General features: G+C 36.8%; 1 pseudogene; it reads left to right on the top strand.

The window, feature by feature from the left end:
* The first annotated feature begins 7,970 nt into the window (after positions 1-7,970).
* LOC137757688 (nucleophosmin pseudogene) lies at positions 7,971-8,884 on the top strand (annotated as a pseudogene).
* Positions 8,885-27,813: the final 18,929 nt, after the last annotated feature.

Here is a 27,813-nt window from a genome sequence, read left to right on the forward strand (position 1 = left end):
CTCTTGGCTTGGCTTTTGGGAATTTTTTTTTTTTTTAAATTTATTTATTTATTTATTTTTGGCTGTGTTGGGTCTTCGTTTCTGTGCGTGGGCTTTCTCAAGTTGTGGCAAGTGGGGGCCACTCTTCATCGCGGTGCGCGGGCCTCTCACCATCGCGGCCTCTCTTGTTGCGGAGCACAGGCTCCAGACGCGCGGGCTCAGTAGTTGTGCCTCACGGGCCTAGTTGCTCCGTGGCATGTGGGATCTTCCCAGACCAGGGCTCGAACCCGTGTCCCCTGCATTGGCAGGCAGACTCTCAAACACTGCGCCACCAGGGAAGCCCGGCTTTTGGGAATTTAAAAGTCTTGTTAATTATACTAAATTTCAAACCAATGTTTGAATTCAAAGTTAAGCCCTTTATTTCAGGGGCCCCCAACCCCCGGGCTGTGGACCGGCCTGTTAGGAACGGGGCCGCACAGCAGGAGGTGAGTGGCAGGCGAGTGAAGCTTCATCTGCCCTCCCCATCGCTCCCCATCGCTCGCATTACCGCCTGAACCATCCCCCCACCACCCGTCCGTGGAAAAATTGTCTTCCATGAAACTGGTCCCGGGTGCCAAAAAGGTTGCACCGCTGCTTTATTTGAAAACTTTTATGTTGCTTTGTTTGGGATATAGAATGACTAGAAACAAAGTGGTGAAGATGTTATTAGTAGCCCTTTAAAACTTTCAGCTTTCGTGGTGTGTGCTCTTACATGTTTCTTTCCTAAGTGTTTTCCTTTTGGTAAAGAATCAGGCTCTAATTTACAGATGCCACTGATGAAAAACATTCTTCAGCTGGAGTCTAGCAATTTAAAAATTGCTAACTGATTGTGTAAATATTTGTTTCTCACATTACCAGTGTATACATTTTAAGGAGGCAAGGTTTGTACATGCAACGACAACACAACAACAAAAACCTCTTGTGCAAATACTATAATGCATCAGTTCAGGGCTATGCATTTATAGGATTGAGTTAACTGTGTGTAGTTCAATGTAATGCTTCTTACATTTCTATATCGGTAATACCCACATTTTGGACAGCTTCTGTCATATATGAGACATAGAGGGGGAAACTTCGTTTATGCTAATGTAATATTTTTTTATAATGATAGAAGTTATTGAAATCATCTCTTTATTGTCATTTATAAAACAAATACTGTCCAATCTCTGACTTCCTCTCAGTCCAGAGAGATTTCTTCAATATATCTTTTCATTTAAATATAGTTCTTCATGTTGGAACCAAAGGTACTATTAACACAGGACTTGAGGTGAAGATGAGAAGGAGAATGGTGAGCAAAAGATGGTCATAATTTTTTTCAAGTTAATTCCAGAAATACTTGCAAATCACCACTTATGTTCCACTCTCTGCAACTATAAAAGAGGGCCTTTGACCTCTAGGTGTTCACAGTCTAGCAAGGACAGACAAGAAAACACATACTTAAATTATAAAAGTATAAAAACAGTGCTTTGGAGGCAGAGAGAATCAAGGGTTTTGCTGCAGAGAAGATGATATCTGGGTCGAGACTTAATGTGTTGTAGGAGTTCCTGTAGCTTACAATGATGGTGGAAAGGGGTGAGAATTCTTGAGACAGGCAATAACAGTTTTCTTTGGAGAATCTTAACTAGATCACACTTTAACTTGGACAGAATTTGGGAATACGGCAGGGTCTGATTTGAAGAAAGAAGGTAGAATAGAGAAGCAAAGTAGGATGAGAATCAAAGACCTATTTCAGGGTCATTAACAGTGGTGGATTTGGGAGAACAAACAGAATGTAGTGGTGTCTAGAGAGAGTCCCAAGGGGCATTGCTAAGTGAAAACAGATCAGTTTTTGTGTCTATGGGTAGGGAGAAAGCTGCAAAAGTGGGCAGAAAGGAGTAATTTAGACAACCTAGTTTTCTCAGGAAAATAGAAGGGGTTTTGGATAATTGCAATGCAGAGTATAAGCTGAGGAGTAGTAGGTGAATTTGAAAAGTTGGCAAAGCTAAAATCATAAAGGACCGTAGATGTCATGCTAAATCACTGAGATCATATCTGTTGGTTAATGAAAAGTTTATGGGCAGTTTTGTTTTTTGGAAAACCACTCTGGTTTTACTGTGGAAGGTGATTTGAAGGAGGGTAAGGCTGGAAGCGGGTGGAGAGGTCAGGGATCTAATTTGATAGCTCTAGTGAGAAATGATGAGACTGGAATTCTGGTAGGAGGGTTGCAAAGGAGGTGGGTGGATTCAGGAAATGTTGTGATGCCAAAAAAAGAAAAAATAGATCTTAGAGACTAATAGGTTAGAAATTTGTGAGTGTGCTAAATGTGTTCATTGCTAAGGAAATGGTCTCCTATTGTACAATCAGTGTGAAAGACATCAGGCTCATTGAAAATTTGGATTTCAAATGGCATGAATTTATTATATTTTAAGAGATCAAGAACACATCAAATAAATTCTGTAATAGATCTTTAAATCAGAGTACACAACTGCTATTAATTTTTTTCATCCACCTATTAAATTTTAGCTTTTAATGGATAGGGCTTGATGCTTGCTTTATGTTGATAGACTCAATTTTTAAAAGGTATTGATATGTGGAGGGGCCATGTCATGGAAATCTGGGGATAGGAGCTGCTTTTGTAAGGCAGGGTGGTCAGCTTCACTGAAATAAGTAGAAGCAATCTGCTTTCTTTCTGTAATTAACATTTCTTTTTCATGCAGTGTCCATCCTTTCTCTTATGATTATGTAAAATGGACTGGACGCCATTTTTTCTTTTGAGCAATGTGATGACAAATGAAATTGACCTACATGCTCTGCATCCAAAAAGACCTTTAGGGAGCCAGGTGTGATGCCTTGTAGGGAGCGGAGGGCTTTTGCTGTCCATTTCTCTTAGCGTCTACAGCTGTATAGAATGTAGCCACAGCGATTAAGCAGGGCTGAGGGAATTGTGAATAATCCCAGGAGTGCAGTTGCTCTAGAATAAAAAGGAGCAAGTTTGGCAATCTCATTTAAATAATAGTTATTTCTCATGTGGATGGCAGTTTTGTTAAAGCTTATGAGAGCCGTAGTGCAAGTGGGGTTCAAAGTGAAGCGACCCAGTTTTCCAGATCAACAAACAGCTGGAACAAGTGACTTGAACTCTTTCTCTTCGATCTATACATAAGCCTGTTTGTGCTAAGCCTGGGGAAAAAGGAGTAGTGTTAGCACAGCATTTCAAAAAACAATTGGATTCAAAACCTGACAGATATGGATTTAAATCTCAATTTATTATTTGCTCACAGTATGATGCTGAGGAATTTACCTTACCTTTACTTTATGGAGATCATGGTATCAACCTCTCACTTTTTTGGGGTGGAGGGGCTTGTTGTTGAGGTATTTTTGAAGCCAATCCAGACAGTGTATAATCTCCTATATACTTCAGTATCTGTATTATATATAAAGTATATATTTCTAAAATATAGGGACATTTTCTCATATTAGCACAATGCAACCATCACACCTACCAAAATTATCTTTTAAAATTTGAATTAGTATTTAAAAGGACCATACGTAATATTTTATTGTTATGTCTCTTAAATATACTTAGAACAATTTCTACTGTCATTTTTTTTTAATGCCATTGATTCGATAAAGAAAATGAGTCAGTTGTTGAGGTAGACAGAATAATGGCCCCCAGAGATGATCACACCCTAATCCCCAGAACCTGTGAATGTTACCTCACAGGGAAAAGGGGTATTTGCTGATGTGATTAAGTTAAGGACATTGAGGTGGGAGGAGTTACCTAGGTTATCCAGGTGTGACCAATGTAATCACAAGGGTACTTAAAATGGAAGAAAGAGATGGGAGAGGAGGTTCAGAGGGAAATGTGGTTGCAAGAGAGTGGTCAGAGAGATGGAATACTGCTAGCTTTGAAGATAGAGGCAGGGGACCACAAACCAAGGAATGTGGATGACTTCTATGAGCTGAAAGAGGCAAAGAAATGGATTCTCCACTGAGCCTCCAAAGAGAAATGCAGCTCTGACCATACTTAGATTTTATCCTGGTGAGACCTGTGTGGGACTTCTAACCTACAGAACTGTAAGGTAAGAATTTTGTGTTGTTTTAAGCCACTAATTTTTTTTTTTTTTTATAGCTTGTTACACCAGCCATAGAAAATTAATATAGTTGTCTTGCAGAGCATTTACATTCTGGGTTTGTTTGTTTGATTCTTTGTGGTATAATTTAACTTTTCCTATCCTTTGTATTTATTGTAATATAATTCAGCTAGAGTCTTAACCACATTTAGGTTAGACTTTTTTCTCTGTGGCAAAATACTTCAGTGGTGGTGTTTTAAACTTCATATTGTGTGTAGTCATCCAACGTGCAACGTCTGCTTGTTTTAACTAAGATTCATCACTGGGTTCAGGTGGTGGTGTCTTGATCCCAGCTAACATTTTATCTGTTGGTATAATGTACTAGTATAATCTACTGATAAACATTGCCTGGATCAATTATTCCATTAGTGGTTATAAAATTATGATTTTAAAACTTTGATCATTGCACATTTATTGGTTGGAATTTATCTGTAAAGAATCATTTTCTGTTATAAACTAAGTTGATTTGGTTACACTGAAATAATTTGTGCAAGAAAGTCAGGATGAATGTTTAATTATTTCCTTTTACATGTCAATTTTCAGAATAAGGAGTTGGTGCTGTTTACTCTTTGTAAAATTAGTTGGAGTTTTGGATTTCTGTCTTTCCTTATCCTTTTTAGAAAAATCACTATGAACTAATAAGTTTGTTTTAATACTAGTGCGTTGGATCATTTGCATTAATTAATGTATTATTTGTGTACTCAAGTTGTTCCATCTTTGGCCCCTTCATCTTGGCTCTGTGCCATTTGGATAAGACCCAAATTCATTGGTGGCTTCTGTTTTCAGTTGTAATAAGATAACACATTCTCATCTTGTATATTTCCTACCCCAAGTCTGTAATTACCATTTCTCCAATCAAATATATTGACATACATATTGCAGGTTATCCCACTTTGTTATTATAATTTACTGAACAATTCTCTACAATTGGGCATTTAGGCTCTCTGCAATTAGCCATTTAGGTTTTTTCACTTCTTGTGCAGCTGTGTTGTCTGAAACACAAGTAAATACATTGAATTTAATATTACTTGTGATTACATTTTAGCTATTTTTCAGAGATAGAAATTTAGGAATCGAATGGCCATAATCATATAACATCACCACATTTTTGAGATACATTTTACACAGTCAGTATTGTGTGAAGCATTATGGAGAACAAAAATGTAAAGCAGGGCCCTTGCTCTTAAAAATCCAACATTGCAATTTGAGTGATCAAAATGCACCAAAGTTTCTTGACTGCCTTGTAAAACAAAAAAAACGAAAAAAACCAGCGGGACCCTCCCAAATTGCCTAATACTGAAATAGAGAAATTTGTGGGTGGTTGAGTATTCATTATGTATATGAGTCCTAGCAATTAAGAGAATGAAATGGAAAAAACATTGTCAGAGAAAAATTGGACCACACAAGTTAAACAGGCAAGGAAGGTTTTGTTCAAAACTGGTACAGTACGGGAGAGTTTGAACTTAACTCCATTGAGGGCTGGAGACTTTTTAAGAGCTGGAGTGGGGTGTGGAGAATACAGGCCACCTGAGTTTGCTAATTGGCCTTGCCCATAGGTAAGCTGTACTTTCTGGTATCTTCATGGTAGCAGGAGTTTTACAAACTGGAGCAAGGTGTCTCTTGAAGTTAGGTTCCTACCCTCCCCCAAAGACTGTTAGATAGAGGTGTTGTCTTCCTGGATGATTACATTCTAAACAGATGGTTTCCAAGTACTTGCAAAAGACTTTTCCCAGTCTTAAAGCTGACGAGAGACTTTTGAAGGAGATGTATACATTACAGAGGTGGCAGAGTAGATATTTGCCATGGTAAGTTTCTTAAAGTAAATGCTCTAAGTAAAGGGAGGTCAGGGGACCTATGGTCAGAAAGGAATTTGTCTAAAATTTAGTCAAGCTGAGGGGAGCATTAGGCTGTCTTGGTATTTAATAACTTAAAATTTTGTGAAATTATTTAATGATGAATTCCATGATGATAAAGTAAGTCTAATTTCAATCATATATTCTGTCATAATCTGCGTTTATTCATTTCCTCATAATTCAGCGTGGTAATACTTTGTGTAGAACACAAAAAACAATGGGAACTAATTGTAAATTGAAAAATTTTAGAAAATTAATGAAAGTGGTATTAAGTGTAAATTACAAACAAAACTGATAAAATTAGAGCAGAGATGGGGCAATTAATAATTGAAAAAGAAAATCTGCATAGGTATTGATATAACTGAGTTTCAACAGAGAATGATTTGAGTATCAATAGATTAAGGAAGACTTATTGAAAATTTGATAAAAAGTCAGTAACAAAAACATAAAGAGGATAAAGTCAAATGTAAAATGATGAGTGTAGATTTACCTTATCATAAAATTTGTCAGAAAAATACACCCTGGAAACATTTGAACCATAATTACTCTAAAACATTAAAGAATCATAATCACAACCTAAAATTCATAATTTTTATAATTTTAGTTTAATTTGTAAAGGTAATATCCTATTTTAGTATATGTGCTGCCGAAGCGAGCACTGTAAAGGTAATATCCTAATCGAGCTTTTTATTCACTATTTAATCATTTTTCTCTATTTTATGTGGATTAACTTTTATCCATACCAATTATTCAGACAATAAAGAACTCATTTTCTAAAATAGAAAATTTTAACAAATACTGAAATTTTGATAATAGGTAAATGATAATGGCTGAAACAAAAGGCTAGAATGCTTTCTCTAGAAAATTAATGGAGCTATACTTTTCATTGTACATTTAAATCTGCAGAAAGCAATACTATATATTGCTATAGGTACATTTATAGAAGGATATGCACAGCTTCAGGATGATGATTTGGTGGGAAGGCATTGAGTTGGAGGAAGCAGAGGGTGGAGGGGGAGACTTAAAAATATCTAACATCTTATTTCTTAAAAATAAATTACATTTAGAAAGAAGTTAACCTCTGTTAAATCTGAGTGATAGATTGAATATTGTATTATTTGCATTTTTTCCATGTTCAAAAAAAGAAAAAAACAAACTTTTATCTTGCCTGTTGCTTTTTCTCACTAGAACATAATCTTTTAGGGGGAAGAGATGATGCCTTATTCACTTTTGCATTATTCCCCTTGTTTAAACCAGAGATTTTCAAATGTAAGATGCTGTATTGAATTGGAAGGTCCTTAAGTTGGATTTGAGATTTATAATAATTTAAGTGATTTTGACATTTGGGACACCTTTTTATATTTCTCTAATTGGTATGAACCTAGTCATTGGTAAATTGACTTATGGTGATTAGATTAAATGTAGAACAGCAAGGGTGATTGTATTGTGTAGGGTATTTAATTTTGCTTCCCTTAATCAAAAAATCATGTGATAGTCTTCCTTCCTTCTTTCCTTTCTTCTTTCTTTTATTTTGACTTCCAGTCATTTAGAGAAACAAAATGAAATTGTCCAGGTACTAAGTAAATGACCGTAGCATATTTACTCAAACAAGAGGAAGAATGGTTCTAATTTTTATTAATTACAAAAAAAACATATCTTTAATTTGAAGAGTTTGAACTGACTCTCAGTCAGCACTGCCTCTAGAACACAAATTCTACCCTGGGTTGAAATGGAGTCTTCACAATGATCTCAAAAGCCACACTCAGTGTCTCAGGGGTTAACGACAGCTCTTGCCATGATAAAATAGTCAAAGCTTTTTCACTTGTCTTTTGTATTCTTAAGGGGTTAACATACAGATCAGGACTTAATTTAGTACAAATCTTTTGCACTTGCATCTGTCTGCCTGTCTAATTAATTCTACGTAATAAACAGCTCCTCGCCCTGGTGTGATTCCGTCCTGAGCAACTGTTCCCTGGAACGGTAGTCTTTTATCTCCGTCCACCTTCTCTCCCACCTAAGTGCGTGCCACCAACCCATGGAAGATTCGATGGACATGGACATGAGCTCCCTGAGGCCCAAGAACTATCTTTTCAGTTGTGAACTAAAGGCCGACAAAGATTATCACTTTGAGGTGGATAATGATGAAAGTGAGCACCAGTTATCTTTAAGAACGGTCAGTTTAGGGGCTGGCGCAAAGGATGAATTGCACATTGTCGAAGCAGAGGCGATGAATTATGAAGGTGGTCCAATTAAAGTAACACTAGCAACTTTGAAAATGTGCAGCCAATTTTTTCCCTTGGGGGCTTTGAAATAACACCACCTGTGGTCTTACGGTTGAAGTATGGTTCAGGGCCTGTGAATATTAGTGGACAGCACTTAGTAGCTATGGAGGAAGATGCAGAATCAGAAGGTGAAGAGGAGGAAGATGTGAAACTCCTAAATATATCTGGAAAGCGTTCTGCCCCTGGAAGTGGTAGAAAGATTCCACAGAAAAAAGTAAAACTTGCTGCTGATGAAGATGAAGATGATGATGAAGATGATGATGAAGATGATGATGACTTTAATGATAAGGAAGCTGAAGAAAAATCTACAGTAAAGAAATCTGTACAAGATACTCCAGCCAAAAATGCGCAAAAACCAAACCAGAATGGAAAAGACTCAAAACCATCAACACCAAGATCAGAAGGTCAAGAATCCTTCAAAGAAACAGGAAAAAACTCCTAAAGCACCAAAAGGACCGAGCTCTGTAGAAGACATTAAAGCAAAAATGCAAGCAAGTATAGAAAAAGGTGGTTCCCTTCCCAAAGTGGAAGCCAAATTCATCAATTATGTGAATTGTTCCTGGACTGACCAGGAGGCTGTTCAAGATCTCTGGCAGTGGAGGAAGTCTCTTTAAGAAAATAGTTTAAAAAGTTTGTTAAAATTTTCTGTCTTGTTTCATTTCTGTAACAGTTGATATCTGGCAGTCCTTTTTGTAATGCAGAGTGAGAACTTTCCCTACCGTGTCTGATAAATGCTGTCCAGGTTCCATTGCCAAGAATGTGTTGTCCAAAATACCTGTTTAGTTTTTAAAGATAGAACTCCACCCTTTGCGTGGTTTTAAGTAAGTATGGAATGTTATGATAGGACATAGTAGTAGTGGTGGTCAGACAAATGGAAATGGTGTGGAGGCAAAAATATATATGTTAAATAAACTTAGTATTTTAATACAGCAAAAACAAAACAAAACAAAACAAAAACCAGCTCCTCACCCTGAAACACTGATAGGTTTTGATTTCAAGAAAATTTGATGTATTGCCTTTGTCTTTAAGAAATTCATTCTGTAGAAACTTGCTTATGAACTATTTTGAACAGACAACTAGAGAAAATACTTCAAATCCTATGTGTCTAACACCTAGATTTAATAAATGAAACTTTCCTTACTCTTTGAATCTAGGAGTAAATAGTTCTTATGTAGTTTTGACTTCTCAACTCATCCAGATTGCCAGCCTCTGAGAATTTGGTGAAAGCTATGGATTGTCTCTCAGAAAGATTTGCACATATATAACATTTTATATCCAGCATTAGGGCATTTATGGACTTTTACAAAGTCTAAGTTAAGAACTCCTGCTATAAAGAGCCAGTCTGGATAATCCGTTGTGAATAGACTTTGGGATGTCCATTGACACAGATAGTAAAAATTTGGGTGAATCCGTAATAACATAAGACCGCTGGGATGTTTAGATTCAAACTTAGGGATTTTTAATAAGTGGGGTAATTTTAAAACAAGTTTTAAAGTAAGTTATGGATCCTGAAGTCAAACTGGCAATTTTTTCAAGTGGTATGAAAAACTGTCCTATATATATATATATATATATATATATATATATATATATATATATATATATATATATATATATATATATGTATGTATATATATATATATATATGTATGTATATATATATATATATATATATATACACACACACACACAAACACATACACAAACATTCATACACAGCAGGCATGTGGTGGGGCTGTTGTGTGTGTGTTATGTCAGGTTATCCTTTGATGGAATATGGAGAATGCAAGGGAGAAGACAAGTTGCTATACATGGCATTTCTTTCACAATGCTCAGCTTAGATAAGCCCTTGTGGTTTCTATACTAAGCCATTGTGGTAAACACAGAGAAGAAAAAAAGTAGGTACCATTTTTTATGAAAACTTTCAAGTATTTTTTTCAATATTTTATAGTAAAATGTTCTATCCCCAAAAATGCTTGATGAACTTTTTGTTGAATTTCCTTTCCCAACCTCACTTATTATGTATATATATTATGTATAATATATATGCTACATAATGAAAGCCAAATAAAAGCAGGAAGGAATATACTCAAAGTATCTTCATAGGTGAGTTGTTAACCAAGATGCATTTTTACCATCTTAATAGCTGAACATAGTCCCAAGTGCTTTTGATACGTAAAATGATTCCAGGTGCATCAGAAACTCCTTCTGTAGGTGTATAACTGGGAATTCTCCAAAATTCCTTCTATGTAGAACATGATGCCTATTAAAGGATAAATAATAAATATGTGCAAATTTGAAGCTTATGTAGACATTATAAAACACTAAATGGTATTTTCAACATTATTTAGGATGTTGACAAATAATATTTCTTTCAGGGTAATATATTTTAATCACTGAAATTGTTTAGGATTAATGGTACATGGTGATAATTAAAAACAGACCAAATTGTAGTTAACTTTTCTTAATTTTTCTACAGACAACGCATCCTACGATTGTCTATTCTAACCACCTGTCCTTACTATACCACTAGTTTGGGTACCAGGCATTGTATTAGCCAACAGGGCTGTTAGGCAATATACCTCACTTCTAGCTCTGTACTGATAAGGAGATTACTCCCGTCAGTTAAATATTATAGGTCTCAATTCTCGCATCTGTGACATAGAGTCAGATTACACGGTTCCTAAAATATTGTCTCTAAAATGCAACAATTTAGCATTTAGCAGTAAGAATTATAAGAATTGTTGCAATGTGTGTGCATTTATGGAGTCCATAAGCAGAGCACAGATATGGGAAGCATAAGCCCCCTTCAGTTCTAATCACTGCGCTGCCTCACAACATTTAAGCAGGTCCTTTAACCTTTTATTTTACATCAATCTTATTTTTGTCTGTAAAATGAGAGAGTTGAGCCAGATGACTCTAACGTTTCTATCTTGTCTGAGTGTTGTTTATTTCTGTATCTTTATGCAGATTCTTCAAAATATTAATCATACTGTTCATTGCATACAGATACATTCATTTGCTTAGTTGTTATGGAGATAATAAAGAATGACACTTTTGTGATAACTAGTGTAGATGAAGAAATTGAAGTTCAAAGAGATGAAGTATCTTTCCTGCTTCATACATGAGAAATCTGCATTTATTATATAGTGTTAAACGTCACTGGAATTGATTATCTTGTCTATTTGGGCACAGGTTATAGAACTGAATTATCTAAAATAAGCCTACTTTTTTTTTTTACATTATGTTTATAAATAGTTGTGTCTCGGTCACATAACGATAGCATTTTGGGGCTGCTATAACAAAAATACCACACATTGGGTGGCCTTAAAAAACACTTTTATTTCTCACAGTTCTGGAAGCTGGAAATCCAAGATGGAAATGCCAGCAGATCTGGTGTTGGGTGAGGGGCCCCTTCCTGCCTAGCATACAGCTGCCTTCTAGTTGTCTCCTCCCAGGGCTGGGAGAGCAAGTTCTAGTCTCTTTTTCCTCTTCTTAGAGGACACTAATCCCATCATAGTGTTTCACCCTCATGACCTCCTCTAAACCTAATTACCTCCTAAAGTCCCCCACCTTCTAATATGCCAATGGGGGTTAGAGTTTCAACATATGAATTTTGGAGAGACACAAGCATGCAATCTATAACCAGTTGCACCTAACTAGTACTCTTTTCCTAAACTTGTTTTGGTTTGACTTCTCTCTAAGGCTTCAGCCCAAACTTACAGACTATCTTCATGATTTGACAACTGCCAATCTTACCAGAGTTAAGGCTAGCCTGTCCTCATTCTGCAAATGTCTCCCCACATCCTATGCTCTAGTCTTATTTACTGAAGTCCTGGCTGTCTTTGATCTCCTTGTCTTAGTCAGCTCAGGCTGTCATAACAAAATACCACAAACTGTGTATCTTAAAGAAGAAAAATTTATTTTCTCACAGTTCGGGAGGCTGGAGGTCTGAGGTCAAGGTGCTGGCACGTTAGGTTTCTGCTGAGGCTTCCTTCCTGGGCTTGCGGACATGCATTCTCTCTGTGTCCTCACATGGTCTTTTCTCTGTGCACATGCGCCTGGTGTCTCTTCATATTTTTATAAGGACACCCCTCCTATTATATTTGTGTTCCACCTTTATGACCTCATTTAACCTTAATTACATCCTTAAAAGCCCTTATCTCCAACTACAGTCACATTTGAGGTTAGAACTGAACCTATAAATTTTGGAGAGGGGCACAATTTAATCCAAAGACTCTTTAAGCTGTCTGATGTCTCATGGAACTTGTACTAATCCTATGTGTTCCCATCTCTGACTGTATCTCTCTGATCCGCGTTTGTCTGTTTATTGTCTTTCTACTTCAGTGGACTGTGAGCTTTTAAAAAAGTGCATCATTTTTAAGTCTAAAACTCTAGAACAGTGATTGCATGTAGATTTATTAAGCAGTACATGAAAACTTTCCTAATTAGTTGATTAATAAAATAGTTTTATTTCGTATAACATTTTTAGGAAGGGTAGAAAAGTGTGCTGCATGTCTTTATTCTAGATATTAGCAATTGAGACTGTGCCTTCTTAAGATCCTCTATTTTAAAGAGTATCTATGAAGAGGTTAAGGCACAATAAGTACTTCAAAACACTTGTGGAATAGAAGCGAGAGAAGTCTCTAAAACAGCATTTTAGAAAAATGACTACATCAAAGAGAACTGCAATATATGAATTAAGTTGGCCTGAAGCAGAGACGAGGGGATAATGTGTTTCTAAGGTGGCGTGACCACAGAATGTTCTTGATAACAGGTGTGTTCAGACTATGAAGTCTGGATGAACAAGAGCCACTAGGGGGATGTGTGAGGTGAGAGGAATAAAATATACAGGAGACTCTTGTAGGAAGAAAGCAGAGATGGAATGATTCCACTGGTGTTTTATTTCCTCAAGCAATTTCTTGATACTGCAGGGACACTTTTCTGAATGACTTGCTTGCCTCAGCCTTTTTTAGTTTTGGACCCAAACTTTTGCCTCCAGACTTTGTGAATCCAGTCTGCTGATCCATTCCGTGACATTCAACTTAACACCATAAAGAGTTTAGATCCTGAGGCTTCTAAAAGGAAAAATGACTTGTGGTTATAAATAATTTTCATTCTTGTAATTTCATGTCACAGTGATCTTTTAAAAATTCTTAGTTGAGATAACGTTACTCACCTGTTTAATAGCCCAATGGATGTCTCCTTTGATTCACAGTAAAAGCCAGAGTCATAAGGATTCCTTGGCAAAGCCCACCGTGAGCTGAGCTTCCTTACTTCTTTGACTCAGGTCCTGTTGCTCTTTCCCTTCCTGTCTCCAGTACATCAACCTGCTTTCTTTCTTTGCAAAGTACTTGTTACTTTCAAGTAAACTATCTAACCTGTTTATTCCTTTTGTGTGTTGTCTAGTCTTTCCCTTAGAACACAGATTCTACCATGACAGAATGTTCTCTGTTTTGTTAAATGCTGTATCCCTAGTGCATAGAAGAGTGTCTGGCATGTAGTAGACACAACACAAAACACCACTGTTGAATGAAGAAATAGGATGCAAATTGACACATGAAATTTGTTCTGGAAGTAAAATAAGATGCTGAATTTATGACAGAGTATTGGCAGAGGAAAATAAAATCCGTAACATTGCTTTTAGCATTGGATTTTCACCTTTGTATAATCATGTTGAAAAAAGTTGATTTCGTTTTGCTTTTCTTAGGCTACTCTTCATGTTAATAGGATAGTCCTAGGTGATGTAAACAATCCACGATCATATTTCTTCACTGAATTTGCATTGGTAATAGTCTCTGTGTCTCCCACAATAATACCTTTCATTTTTTAAATTAAGTCCTGCGGAATGCAAATAGAAGAGGAGAGGAAGAGGAAAGGAGAAAATATACGGGGAAGAGGAGGAAGATAGACAAATGCTCTTTGTTGCTCTATTTTACTCATGCCAGCACTTTCTTATCTGTCTTTATAAGGGATACCTTTCTATGTCCTGCTGAGGAAGGTGCACTGAACTCTACTCCCCTTAATGCTAAAAGGCTTCTATATGTGAGATACAAGCTAAAGAAAGAAAGAAAGAAGTAGGTGCTTTGTAGAGAACTTAGAATCGTTTTCCTTTCCAAATTACAATTTATTATTTTTATCTAGGAAAATAAAACAGTGATTTCACTTAGAATATTATTTTCAAGGCATGATTTTCACAGTTTACGATAATCTTTTTCTACACGTAACATACATTTTCATAGAAGCTGGCTTTGAAAACTCAGCAGGAAGGGAAGACTGGATGCTCTCCCTGCAGGCTTGCTTCTTGTTACTGTCACAAGATGTTGAAGGACCAGACAGCACAGCAAGGGGCAGGGCATGCTTGGGAGAAACAACTGCTCAAAGACAAAAAATATAAACCATCAATTATGTATTAGAGAAAGGTTTCAATTAATGATCACACAGATGCAGCTTTGTTTACACACAAAAATTTAGTCTCCCCACACTTTGGGCTCAACCTTGAAAACATAGGCTCATTAGTCAGAATCTTTTTCTAACTACGCTTCCAATTAGAAATTCCTTTGAGAACATGGGCCATTCCATCCATTGGATAACACACACAGCTTAGGAGGAATTTATTGACCCTGACTCTGGGAAACCTCGTTGCAGACCTTGTTAGCACAAGGTGGAAACCCGTGCTACCTTGTTAAGCAGGATATTACTCTGAAAATCCTTTTCCTTGTCACTGGGACATCATCCAGACACAAATCTCAGATGATCCTTTCTTCATTATGGAGCTAAAGAGGGAGTCAAATGCGAGTGAAAGAAATCAATTGAACAAGTTGGCAACTGCTTTAATCCATAGACACATAGTAATGATAATAACTAACAACATTATTGAGTTTACGAAAGCCCTTCTCATATACTTCATTTTGGTCAGTCTTCTAAACAGCACTATGAGTTAAAAGAAATGTGTATTAGTTCTTGGTACTGGTTGCTACCAGTTTTACCTTACTTGTAGCAAAAATGAGATTCTGCTGGAACCCAGCTGGAAGGCTTAATAGTTTTTCCTTTATGGTACATATTACTTATCAGCAATCATAGCAAAACTCGGGAATAAATTTTATCTGGAAGATTAGTGAGGTAATGGATCTGCTTAGAGGTACAGCTCATGGATGACTCCTGCTCTACTGACAGAGCTTTAGACTCCAAGGAGGCTATTAGTATGTAAGGCAACAGCAAAATATATCTAAAGTTAAAAGAAACTTATAGGAAGAGAAACAGTAGCTGGCAACTTTAACAAAAAAAAGTGGTCATATTAACCTAGTTTTCTGGAATCAAACACACACTTAAGCATGGCTAAATTTTTGTTATTTAGGATAATCTCTAACACCCCAAGTGTCGGGGCCCCCCAAGACCACCCTCAGACTAAATGTTTCACTTGATGGACGCAAAGGATTCGGAAGTTCTTGTATTCATAGTTACAGTTTATGACAGTGAAAGGCTACAGATGAAAATCAGCAAAGGGAAAAAGCACATGGGGGAAGGTCTGAGAGAAACCAGGTATAAACTTCTAGGTATCCTCCAAGTGAAGTCTCACAGGATCACTTAATCATCCCATCGATGATGTATATCCCATCAATGATGTATGACAACATGTGGGAAGTGTTGCCAACCAGGGAAGCTCACCTGAGCCTTGGTACCCAGCCTTTTTTATTAGTGGTCAGGCAGGTGGGCAGGCATTCATTACCTGTGACTTACATATGCAGCTGGTCTGCTACTCACACTCCAGAACCTCAAAGAAAGATAAGTGTTTACCATAAATCACATTGTTAGCATAAACTCTCTGGTCAAATTTGTACAGAGTAGCCTGAAGCTACAAGCATACAAAAACACCGTTCTCAGGCAAAATCTTCCAAAGCTTAGCAGTCATGAGCCAGTTAAGGGCCAGTCCTGGGGGGAAAAGAAAACCTTTCTTGAGAATGTGCAGGGTTTGAGCAACTCTGGCCTGCTAGGTTAACCCTTTCCTGCACACTATGCTATCCTAATGTAGGAACACTAAAATCATTAAAGAAATATTCTTTGAAACCAGGTTCCTCTCAAGCATTGTAAAGTTGTTCAACTGGTCTGTACATATTGATCATTGGAATCTTTTATAAGTTTAATATATATAATGCAATTAACTTATTGTAATATATTCTTTGAAGATAAATAGAACTTATTATATTATTCTAAAAATGTACCTTTACACACTCAAATTATTTTATCTGTCTATCCTTTATACTTACTAAATGGGCTGACACTTTATCTGGCTCCTTTAGCATCAAGGACACAAAACTCAAGCCTTTTTTTTTCCTTTCCTTCCGTTTCTTCACCAACCCTATTTTATAAGCCTTCACGTTTATCTGAAAATGAGTAGCCACACCATTTTCATTTTTTCTAATTGTATCATTATTTACTCTTTACCTATTTGTCTTTCAAGATCTGAATTGTTAGCAAATGATAGGATGTATTGATACATGGTTTTAAAAATAAAATTTCAGCCAAACAGGTAAGGAATCCCTCTCTACAATTCCAATTTTCAAAAAACTTAGAAAAATGCAAGATGTTTGAAAACTAATTCCATACCTAAACCTTGCTTAAAGAATCAGGAAGCTATTTATAACCTTTTTTTTGTAATCCATGAACTGTGAACATTCAAACGTTTTACTTCAGAAGTTTGAATATATATGGTTACAGGATGCTGCCCAAAACTCCTTTGGATGTGTTACATAATATTTATTATTTTTGTACCTTGTTGCTTCTCTAAATGGAAAATTTCTAAGTTTTGAATTCTGAATCACCAATGAATTTTGGATCTTTACAGAGATCCAGGCTCTAAATCACTCTAGCACAGTTCTGGGACTCATTTCCAAGAGGTGGTGTTTTCAGCTCTTTTACTTAGTATTTATGATTTTTACCTTCATATTTCAAAATAGTGTGCTTTATACTATAGAATTTTTAATTTTGGACAATACATATTGATTTACTAATAAAGAGGTGAAAGACGGGCACTTATTTCTCTTGTTTCAAAACTTTACTCTCCATATTTCTAAAACAGATTGGGAGATGATTAAATTTAATGCCTTTATCATTTAGAGCTGAGACACATAATATATTATGATTTTTATTCTCTATAATTTTAGGATTTACCTGGAGTAAATAATTGCCTTTTATTATTTGCTAATTTTTTTAATGTAACTTTTACCAATTCAATCAAAATTTATCAAGGAATCAAGAATATCCTCTATATAATCCAAACCATCAGGTCATCTATCAGTTTGGTTTTTCTTGGAGCCCTCCTTCATCCTATGCTCTGGGATGGTTTCTCTTTAAACCTTTTTCAAGCTGCCAACCCCAGAGCTTCCTCATATAAGCAACCTTGGAATTCTTATGTTGTCTCTTGTATTTCCTGAATTCTTTGTATTCTTGTTACCAAATTGATCGACTAGACCTGCACTGAGGTTCTAGCCTGGGCCAAGACCCTTTGTCTTGGCCAGGGAGCCTCTCTTTCCAATCAGATTCATGCAGCCAGTGACAAAAACTGATTCTGCGACTGGAACAGCACAAGCTTTATTCAGTGGCCGAAGAATGGAGAAGTGGGAAGTGAGTTCACAAATCAACTTCTCAACACAATTCGGGTGGAGACACCAAATATATAGGAGGGTCAAAGTAAAAGGGAGGGAATTGCAAAGAGTGGGAGGAATATTCATGAGTTGTCTGAGAACAGGGGCGTAGTTTGAACCTAGAACTGATGCAACTCTCCTTTTTAGTCCTTGTATGGGATTTTCCAATTGTTTTCGTGGCAATTGTCAACTGTTGTGGTACTGGTGGGTGTGTCATCTGGCAGGGCAGTGTATTACAGTGAGCATCTAATGAAGCTCAAAGATTACTGGAAGTCACATCTTCTGCCATCTTGAGCCTTGTTGGTTCTAACCAACTCTTATTTTATTCTCTTTGCAGCTTCCTCCTGAATCTTAGATAAGAGTAATTGGTTTCCACTCAAGGGAGGGGCAGGGGTATGACTCTGGGGCAACAGCTGTGGTGCCATTGTGACACCAAATGTTGTGCTATAATACAATTCTGATAATCACTCAAAGTTAACACAGACCCCCAAAGTTAAAGGATGTGGTTCCCAATTGTCCTCACTTCAGACAACAGTTGCACTTTGGGGGTCCCCAGGCCACTCGCAACTTTGACCAACTGTCTACAAATTCAGTAGATTCAATGATTTGCTAGAATGACTCAGAGAACTCAGGATAGTGGGTTTTTTTTGTTTGTTTGTTTTGTTTACTATTAAATTTTAATTATAGAGGATAAAATGGGCAAGGCCTGGGAGAGTCCCAAACCCAGAGCTTTCATGCCTTCTCCCCATGGAATCAGGGTGCATCACTCTCCAAGCACATCAAGGTGTTCACCAACCAGGAAATTCCAGTGAGCATTGGTGTACAGTGGTTTTTTTTTTTGGTTTCATTATGTAGGAATAATTGATTGAATCATTGGCCACATGATTGAATTCACTTTCCAGTACTCTTTCCCTCACGGGAGTTTGGGCTATCTCAAAATCCAAACCCTCTGATTACATGGTTGGCCTTTTTACTCACTAGCCCCCAGCACTCATCTCATTAACATAAACTGAGGTGTGAGGGTAAGGGTTCATGATTAACAAAGACATTCCTATTATTTGAGAAATTCCAAGGATTTAGTCTCCCTTTCAGCAACCAGAGATAAAGGTCAAATTCTTTATTATACAACACCATGTCTTTCTCTTTCTTGGTTTATTATATTATTTTGGTGGAATGCGTCTTCTAGAAGCTTTCCATGGTTCGTAGGAGCCAGTGACAAAAACCGATTCTGAGACTGGAACAGCACAAACTTTATTCAATAGCCGAAGAATGGAGTTTTTCTGAGACACTGTCTGAAAATGTATCTCTCTTTCACATTTTATGGATAATTTGACTGGGTATAGACATCAAGTTTGGAAATAATTTCCCACCAAGATTTTCAAAGCATTGATTCACTGTCTTCTAGCTTTCAATGTTCCAGTTAGTTGAATAATCAGATGCCTTTCACAAAACTGATTATTAGTATGATATTTAGCTGTCACCTCTTTCCCCTTTTTACTCTCTGGAAATTTTTTATACCTTTCAGTTTTTCATTGGATTCTGAAATACCATTGTACTGTGAGTTGGTGTGGCTCTGTGTTTTTGGGTTTTTTTGTTTGTTTTTGTTTTATTGGCTTTTTTTATTTTAATTTTTGTTTTTGCAAGTCGTATCCTTATTTTTTCACTCATGTCACTTGTCCAAAGCTGCTCTTGGGTGGCTCTGCTCAATGTTGTCTTTACTGTGGTACCTAGTCTGCCAGATCTCACAACAAAGGAAAAAGAAATACGCTAAATCAAGAAATGGCTTTAACTACTTCTTTTGGGAAGTGCTACCTCTGGTTGCTTCTTACTGAACAAATCAAATCACATAGTCAGTATTGCCATCAACAGTATAAGGAGGGTCACAGTGGACAAGGGACAATTTCTCATGCCAGGTCCTAACATAATCACACTATTTTTAATTTTTTAATTCTATTATGGGTCACTCAGATATTTTGGAAATCTTTCATTTTCCAGCCTGGGAGATAAATCTGTTTTAGGAGTTGCATAGGGAGTTGGAACATTTCCCTTTTTACAATCTAGATTTACAATGAATTATCATATTTTAGTATAGCTGCCTCATACTCAGTTGTGCCCAGTATCCCCAAGTCCAGAAAATTCCTAGATCTAACTTTCATAGATTGAGTTTCTAAGTGTCTGCCAGGATGGATGATAAGTAGTCCTGTGTTGGGTGGAATTGGGGAAAAAATCTTAAGATGTTTATATGTATATGAGTTTTCAAAAAATTCTCCTGTTTTGAGACAAACCTGACACCCTTTCTTCAGAGGTACTGGAGTGTCCAGTCCTCAAAATATGCTGTGGCTATGAGTTTGCTTCTGATTGGCTTACTGATCTGCAGGCAATTATATATATATTTTTTCTATTATGACACACCAGCTATCTCTAGCTATTCTGCTTCCTGTTTTCTAAAACTTTAATCTGCTATCATTTTTTGATATCTTTAACCTGCTGTCATTTTGTCAACTTCTTTCTTGTTGTTTTGTCTATGTAACTTTATATCTTTTAAGTATAGAAAGAAACAGAAATAAACAGAAGTTTAACCCATCACATTTATTGAAAGCTTCATGCTAATGGCCATATATTATCATCACAACGTTTTTGTATCACATGGCATCTACGTTTGTAGCTAAAGTTGTTTGCTTTTTTGTTTCTTGCTTTGTGTTCTATATATCTATGCTAAGTATTCAGAAGACATTCATCTATCAGATTACTCAATATATTATTGTCTTTTACTCTTACCTTAGAACTCAGTCTTATATCTTTTCTCAAATCTCTAGAATATACTTACTTGTCATAGAGTCATACAATATTGAGGTATGCTGAAAAATAAGGTTGTATTTTTGCTTTTGTGTACCTCTCAGTTTTTAACATAGGATTGTTTTTTCCTAGATGCCTTCAGGATAATACTTTATGTTAAAATGGTTCCCTTGACTAATAGAAAGAATTAAATTGTGTTATAAAAATCTTTCATTTCCTTGCTGGGTACCATATATAATTTTTATATCATGTCCTAAGGGCAATAAATTGCAGTGTTTGGAATTAACATTGCTCTTAAAAGCAGAACTGTTTGGTTAAAGGATTTTATGAGACAAGGTACTTAATACTCACATGGTACTTAAAAGGTCTGGTTTCTTTACTGCCCTCATATTGAATAACTGATCCCATAGTAATTGAAACTTCATTGTGAACTACCAAATAGTGAATAACCAACGGCTATGGTATACTCATCACCTTGGTACATGATGATGGTATTATTGCCTTAGTTATATAGTCACAGAATAAGCTACTTTTATAGTTTGAGAATGCAATGCTACTTCAAGCATGTCCAGATCTCAAAGACTGCTCCTTGACTCTTACTTGAGTTTTAGGTGACTTATGTAAATGAAATATTTTCAGGGGAATTTATCCTGGATATTCTAGAAATCATGATAAATGGGTGGAACAGAAATACATTCACAATTTTCTTCCTTTCTTGAAGGAACACACTAAAGCAATGTACATAATTGGGATCCATGTTATGCGTTGGTGGTCTAGGTAAAATATATATGTCTATTATATATATTAAGCTTAACTATAGCTGAAATTTTTCTTGTTATGAAACAAGTATTCTGTAGATCATCTTATAATTGTTTTGAATATTCTGAATGAACTGACCATCATTCTGTGGGTTTTATACTGAGTTGGTCTATTAGGAATAAATATGAAATATTAATTTTTTTGTTTCCAAGCATGACATAAAAAGTATGTCCTTTCATATCCCTTAACAGAAGAATTTTCATTTCTTTTTTAAGTAATAAAAGTCTAAGTCATTATGAGAGTTTAGTCTTGAACAGAATTTAAATTTATCTTCCTTCTCTTCCTGATCATAGGCTTGAGTTGTATGTCTGCTTGGAGTAAAGGGGGAAAGCATGGACACCTATGATAAACACATCCCTCATATCTTTCAGCTATTACCAGATTTGGAATCACACAGACATGAGAGAATATTGTTCTTAATATAAGAGAATTTGTATTGATCATAGGGAAGTGTCAATTTGTCAGAGTTCATCTTCTGTGGTGGATTCTACCTCCACCAGTGTGATTGTTTGTTTTTTTGTTTGTTTGTTTTTTATTTTGGCTGTGTTGGGCTTCGCTTCATTGTGGCACACGGGCTCCTCTAGTTGTGGCACGTAGGCTCCAGAGCACGTGGGCTCAAGTAGTTGTGGCACGTGGGCTTAGTAGTTGTGGTGTGTGGACCCAGTAGTTGCAGTGCGTGGGCTTATTTGTCCCGCGGCATGTGAGATCTTAGTTCCCCGACCAGGGATTGAACCCTCGTCCACTGCATTGGAAGGTGGATTCTTAACCACTGGACCACCAGGGAAGTCCCCCTGTGATTGTTTTTGTGTGGGAAGTTTGCAAGTTTCTTTGGGAATAGTGTTCCATTTCATCCAATTCCCTTTGATTACTGAGGAACTTTTCAGAGAGGATTGGTTGATTCTCCTTCATGTCTCCAGCTTATTCTTGGGTAAATTGTCTACTCCATAGACTTGATGGTCCTGGGTGTTTTCTAGTGCTTGCCACCTCTTCTGATGTTTGTGACCCTTTTACAAAAGGGCCAAGTTCCTTTTCTGCAGGTTGTGAGGGGAGGCTTCCAATAACTAAGATTGAGATGGGGAGGAAGATTGTTCTTTTTCACAAGAATACTATAATTGGTTCCTTTATTTTTTTTTTTTTAACCCAGGCATTTCCAAGAAGTTTCAAGTCCTAGAAATTCATAGACTAGAAATGGATACTGAGCTCAGTGTTTATATCCTGCCTCAAATTGCAATGGTTATATGTCAAGTGCTCTTAAGAACTACCTCCTTACGATCAACCTCCCTGTAATTGTGGTACAGGTTAGAACTCAGGATTCTACAGCACATGAGTTACCCAGCCAGGGATGAAGTGATCATTTTCCTTTCTTCTTAGTACCTCAAATCTTTGTGAGGGGTTAAGCTAGACCTTCCTACCATGAAACTTGACTTGAGGAGATGGTAAATGCTTCCTTACTTTATCCAGAGGGACACTTTTTCTCACCACTGACATAGTTCCCATAAAGTGGAAAGCTTTTACATTTATGTTATATCTCTCCTTTTTTTTATTCCCCCGCCTCTTAAGTTTATCAGGAAGTGGAGTGTAAAGTGGTGGCAGGGAGCCATGAGAGAGGAAGATGTGGATAATTGTAGTAGTGAAGATTTTATTGACCCTTGTTAGACCCTCAGGGATTGTGTCTGGCTCGATTATGTTTAGTCTTTAAATGTGGAATAATTGGCACTTTTGATTTCATTCTTTCATCCCTAGTCAAAACATCCTGTAATTTTAGTTATTACAGTTAAATAAACTGCAATGTTCTTGTAGATGGTGTCTAAATCAGAAGTCAGCAAACTATGGCCCACAGACTAAATCTGCTTGACAACTTTTTATTGGAACATGGCCACACTCTTTGTTTATTGTATGTGGCTACTTTTGAGCTACAGCAACAAAGTTGAGTAGTTGTGACAGTTACTGTATGGCTTGCAAAGCCTAATATGTTTATTTTTCTGAACCTCTGTAAACAAAGTTTGCTGATCCCTGGTCTAAATAATTTCTCTTTGCATGTTATTGAATTTCTCACTATTATTATCACTTTTATAATTCAGTACAACATAAAATTAGAGTATTGTATGTACCGAGGAAAGGTGCATGTGTCTTAGATGTGGGATCTGTGTTGGTAATTTTTGCAGAAATCACTATACACTACAGAAAGAAGTAAAGAAAAAAAAAGGGACCAGTATAAAATCAGTGATTGGGCATTGTCTACATAAGGGGTGTCTGCATATTGGGGGTGGGATGATAAGAATAAATTAAGAGAAATCTTAACCATTTGATGTGATGATGATTGAGCATTCAATTTGATTCCCAGATTTTGACACCTCTATCTGTGTGGAAATTTAATAGATACTTCGAAAATCTAAAAGTATGTGAAAATCCATTAGAAATATACCTATTACCCATAAGGAGCTCTACAGTCTTCTCAAATTTCACACATAACAGCAATATAGTAGGTCCAAGTTTATTTTAAAAAGCACAAAGGTTGTCTTCAAAAAGATTACTCTTCTAATGATAACCAATCGTTTTGCTGATAACTGACCACTTCCAAATATGAAACCTATATTCAAAATATTTAAAATAAAATATTCACTCTCCCCCACCAAGAAAAAAGACCAAATTCAGTAGTTTGATAAGATAATATTATTATATATTGTTTAAGAACAATCTTGGCCTTAGGAGGTACATTAAGAGTTGGAAGCAGAATTGAACAGTAAATTATTCAGTACTATGTTTTTATAGTGAGTTTACTGGAAAGTTATGAAATACACTACAGAGAACCATATGTTCTCTTCTGGAATCTGAGACTCTGGAATTCTGTTAAAATCTAAGACCATGGAACTACGTAAAGGGGTCATTACTGAAATTCCCATAAGGTGTATATCTAGCTGTAGAGCCTGGTGTTGATGGTGACTACTGAACCTTATCATTGTGCTACAAGTACTTGTTCCATCATCCCCAATTCTTGCCTATATTGTACCTAAATTCCTACCTCTAGGTTACAACTTGTTTTCTACTCTGATTCTCTGTATCTCCCCTTATTTTAGAAATTTTATTCTGCTATGATTTCAAGACTCAGTGGCTGATCTCTGCTACTGATGGTCAGAATCCCAAACATCAATTATTCTCTATCCTCAGTACCTAATAATAGTTTAATGAATGAGAAGAAGTGACCTCATGGTCCATTTATGGCTTATTTATGGCTGGCTATAATTCTGGTTTCTTACTGCTGGGCAATGAAAAAATTGCTCTAGTGGCCATCATTAGAATAATGCAGGGCTTCCCTGGTGGCGCAGTGGTTGAGAGTCTGCCTGCCCATGCAGGGGACACGGGTTCGAGCCCTGGTCTGGGAAGATCCCACATGCCATGGAGCAACTGGGCCCGTGAGCCACAATTACTGAGCCTGCGCGTCTGGAGCCTGTGCTCCGCAACGGGAGAGGCCGCGATGGTGAGAGGCCCGCGCACCGCGATGAAGAGTGGTCCCCACTTGCCGCAACTAGAGAAAGCCCTCGCACAGAAACGAAGACTCAACACAGTCATAAATAAATAAATAAATAAATAAAAGAACGTGAATTTCTTTAAAAAAAAAAAAAAAGAATAATGCAAACCATTTTCTGCCCTGTGAATGAGGCTGTTATGTGTCAGGTGGTACACCTAGGAGCCCGCTGCTAAGGACCTACCAACCAGGCCTATCCTATTCCAATGTGTGAGCTCATTCAAGCTTCAGAGTTTTTCTTTTTCTGCTGTCCCATGTTTCCATGGGAACCATCTTGCCCTGAGGCTTTGCCTGAAATATAACATATCTGACATAGTACTCAATATTTTATAAGATGGATCTAAAAAATGAGATCTGTATTGTGCGTTATAGGAATGAAAATAGCTGAAATCCCACAGACTTGTGTGCGAGTCCTGGCTGTGTGAAAAATTAAATAATTTCTGTGAGCCTTGCTTTCTTCATCTATAAGATAAAAATAGAAAACTCATGTTATTTTTGGAGTTAAAATGGGAAAATCAAAGGGCATAATGTACATAAAGCATTTATCTCAATTTATAACCCATAGTGCATACTCAGTAAAGATTAGCTCCCTCTGTTCACTTGGAAAAGCAATTTATATTCAGCAACGGCAATTGCATTGTATAGGCAGTTAGTGTTTTCAGAGTTCAAATAAGAAACAAACTTGAGAGCTCGATGTATTTAGCAGAACTTTTTGAAGATGGGAAATTCTTCTAAGACTTGAAAAGTAAAAATAACATCTAACATATATTGAAATTTAGTTAAAAGCTTCTCTCTTGAATTTAATGATATTATAAGGGGCAAAGCCACAGGTTAATGAAGACTGCTATAGCTGGCAGGGATAGGGTAGTTCTGGCCAACTCTACCTAGAAAAAGTTAGAATTTATTCTGGTTCTTCCTGTATTTAACAGAATCTACTGTAGTTCAAGTACTAAAGGATTCAATTAAAGGATAGTGCAAAGGTTACAGCATTTCAGGAGAGTTAAAGAACCAGGCTTAGAGGCTGATGGTATTGGTTCACCAAAGAAGAGCCTACTAACCCAGAAACTTAGAATTTAGGAAATTCTCTAAACACAAAATGGATTTTCTAAGTACCCTGGATGACTAAACATGGCAAATATCCACTAAAGGAGTAGTTTGTGATTAGAGAGTGTATGAAGCTAGGCCTGGCTTGTAAATAAAATATATTTTACTGAGCCTGTAGACTTCGAAAATTCTGGGATACTTAGAACCAGACATCAGCTCAGTGATGATAGTCACAGTAAATTGGTCTTTTTTCATGAATCTACATTATATCATGCTGGCATTTTGGAGAGAGCAATAAGCTTGTCTTCATATTCTACTCTGATTCTCAGAGTTTCGAACACATCAATAAAAAAGACAGGGAGAGAGGTGTAACGTTATCCACTTTATACATATGAAGCCAACTGGAGAATATAATTTTAGATGGGCACTAAAAGCATTAGATGGGCACCTTATGCTTTACTTCTCTCATAAACATGTTCAAACTATTGCATAACTGGATAATTTCAGGTCTTTTCTGGGGCAAGCTATTTGCACCAACCAGAATGAGGAGAGTGGAGAAACATAGGGGCTCTTAGTTGCATTCAGGGTTTACTCAGTTCCTTCTCCAAACTTACCCATCAGGAGCAGAGTCTAGGAACAGGGCAGAGAGAGGCCAGTAGTGTTATTCTAGAAAAATCTAATGAAAGCATGATTCCAAGGTAATGGTGATCACCCTCTAACATGACACTAATTCTATTTAGTGGTCATCACTAAGAGACAAATTGGAACCATATTTTATAAACACTTGACTGTCAACTGGAGTGTTTGAACATCGTAGCTATTATAGGTTTTCCTTTAATATCCCATGCACTCAGCCAGGCATTAACAATACTGATAAATAGGTGTTGTCCAAAGAGAAGTTCTTGGATTATTTAGTCTACAGTATTTCTGGAAATAAACGGCTGACTAAATTCAGCTTCCAAAAGGAACAGATACAGTGTGAAGAGCAGCCTACCAAACTTGAGGCCGCTTTTGTCGCTCTGACATGTCAGTAAGCTCACTGGAGACAGAAGTCATGAGTTAAACTTCTTTCTTGACTCTGCTCAGCCCTTTGTGAGATCAACTGGTTTTCCAAAAAAATTCCTGATAGTTGTCATACATGTACAGATTTTCATACTTGCACGAAGTACATGTGACTTGACATCTATATGTATTACAGGTAATAGGATGGAGAACATTCCACTTACAAGAAATCCCCCTACCGTGCACACTATTTATTTGAGAGTGATTTCTTGGTAAGCTCACTGAGATAGAATTTGAGTCGTTGTGAGCCTGAGTGTCAGATAATACCTGCATTTATGGGGAAGGGCATGAATCTGTGCTCCAGGTGATAAGAACTTTTGTTTTGAATCCTGAGTGGGAGAAAGGTGTAGGGAAGAGAGAGATGAGAGAGGGGTCTATGTATTCAGAGGGCAGGTGTCTGTAAGGCCACTTTCTCCATGCTTTATCTTTGCTAGTAAAGTTTACTGAAATGTATCCTTTGTGAGGACACCCATAGTTAAGATGAATGAAAAACCATAATGTGAAAGAGAAACACATGTGTAACTATAGAAATTGGGGATAGGGATTATTCTTACAGCTTAGCAGAAATTTGATGAGGCTTACATTTTTCTGCACAGGGTCTCACAATAATCTTACCTTGCTTTTGAGGGCCAGAAATGCCCCAGCTAACATTTAGGTTGT

Source organism: Eschrichtius robustus, chromosome 2 (assembly GCF_028021215.1).
Source record: "Eschrichtius robustus isolate mEscRob2 chromosome 2, mEscRob2.pri, whole genome shotgun sequence".
In the NCBI taxonomy this organism is placed as follows: Eukaryota; Metazoa; Chordata; class Mammalia; order Artiodactyla; family Eschrichtiidae; genus Eschrichtius; species Eschrichtius robustus.